Here is a 2,093-nt window from a genome sequence, read left to right as displayed (position 1 = left end):
GCTATAATTTGAATAGGAAGACAAAGTAAAGCAAAGCTACCAACCTAAAGAAGGAAATTATATAGTACGTTCAAAGATGATGAGTACGATGGGGGAAAAAAAAAAGAAAAAATGGATTGATTGGGCCAAGATGAATCAAGATTGCTGAGCTGGGATAGAAAGTTAAAGTTTTAATAGGAAGCTTAGTTCAGTGAAGCTTAGTTATTGGGAAGGTAATGTTTAAGAAAAAAAGGGCAAGGGAGTTTGCCAAGAACTCTCTGTAGTATGACAACTCCAGACAAATGGATTGGCAATTGCAAAGGCCATCAGGTTGAATCATGCCTAATATATCTGAAGAGTATTGAGGAGACCACTGGAGCTGCATAAGTGAATGGAAGAGTGGCAAGTAATGAGGTCAAATAGGCTAAATGAGTGACTTCATCATGTAAAAGCTTAGATGTCATTATAAGACTCTAGCTTTTACATTTGAAAACTTACTATGTGATAGAAATTCTGCTGATGACTGAGAGTTTCCTAACTTCTAGAGTTCTTACTCTACTAGGATAGATTAAGAAAAAGAGTTTGGGTCACATATCATGTGACAAACATTGTAAGATGCAAGTATAAGAATTTATGAAGACACAGAAGTTCGACGAAATTGGAGTGATAAATCTGGTGACTTTCTGTGACTTTACATTAATTTGCATTTCCCAGGTTTTTACAGGCCTAGAATCACATGGTGTGTAGTCTTTTTTGTCTGGTTTCTTCCACTCAGCATAATTATTTTGAAAAGCATCCAAGCTGTGTGTATAAACAGTTCATTCATTTATATGCTAAATAGCATTCTTTTGTATGGACATATCATAATTTGTTTATCATTGCTGTATTGATAGACATTTTCCTTTTTTTCAGTTGTTACTGTGCTTATAAGCCATCCTTGTATATTTGCTTAAATGGCTGTTATGCATTTGCTAAAATGTATTTGCTGTTATGTATTTGCAAATATGACGGTTAAGTATTTTCTCCATAGATAAAATTAGGTACACCGTTTTGCTATTAGTGAGGAGAATTTTGTTTCTAATAATGTGAGTAGACATTCTTAATCAAATATAAGATGTGCAAATCCTTTTGAGGCACAGTGATACAGCACCTATGCTGCCACTTCCTCCTCCCCCTTCTTCTTCTTAATTTTCTCAATAGTGTTTTCAAAAAGCAAAAGTTGTTATTTTGATTAAGTCAAATTAATTACATACACCCCTCAAAGATATTGGGGGTTTGGTTCCAGAAGAATGCAATAAAATGAATATTGCAATAAAATATGTCACAATATTTTTTGATTTCTCAGTGCATATAAAAGTTATATTTACACTATACTCTAGCCTCTTAATTGTGGACCACATTTATGTTTATACAATGTATATACCTTAATTTTAAAAACTTCATTGCTAAAAAAATGCTGAGGACTATCTGAGCCTTCAGTGAGTCATAATGTTTTTTGTGGTGGAGAGTCCTGCCTCGCTGTTAATGACTACTGACTGCTCGGTGTGATGGTCACTGAAGGTTGAGGTGGCTATGACATTTTCTCGAAATAAGAGAAATGTTTGCCACATTCATGGACTCTTTCTTTCATACAAGATTTTCCTAGAGCATTCAATGCTGTTTGATAGTATTTTACTGACAGAACTTTTTTTCAAAATTGGAATCACTCCTCTCAAACCCTGTTGCTGCTTAATCCACTAAATTTTTGTTATATTTTAAATCCTTTGTTGTCATTTCCACAGTGTTCATTACATCTTCACCAGGAGTAGATTCCATCTTAAGAAATCACTTTCTTTGCTCATCTATAAGAATAAATGCCTCATCCATTCAAGATTTATAATGAGATTGCAGCAATTAAGTTCCATCTTCCAGCTTCATTTCTAATTCTAGTCTCGTGATTTACATCACATCTGCAGTTACTGCCTCCACTGAAGTCTTGAATCTCTCAAAGTCATCCATTAAGGTTGGAATCAACTTCTTCCAAACTACTGTTGATATTTTTACTTCCTTTTATGAATCATGAATTTCCTTAATGACATCTAAAATGGTGAATCTTTTCCAGAAGATTTTCAATT

The sequence above is a fragment of the Piliocolobus tephrosceles genome, chromosome 3 (genome assembly GCF_002776525.5).
Source record: "Piliocolobus tephrosceles isolate RC106 chromosome 3, ASM277652v3, whole genome shotgun sequence".
Taxonomy (NCBI): domain Eukaryota; kingdom Metazoa; phylum Chordata; class Mammalia; order Primates; family Cercopithecidae; genus Piliocolobus; species Piliocolobus tephrosceles.
This window is presented reverse-complemented; position numbering follows the sequence as displayed.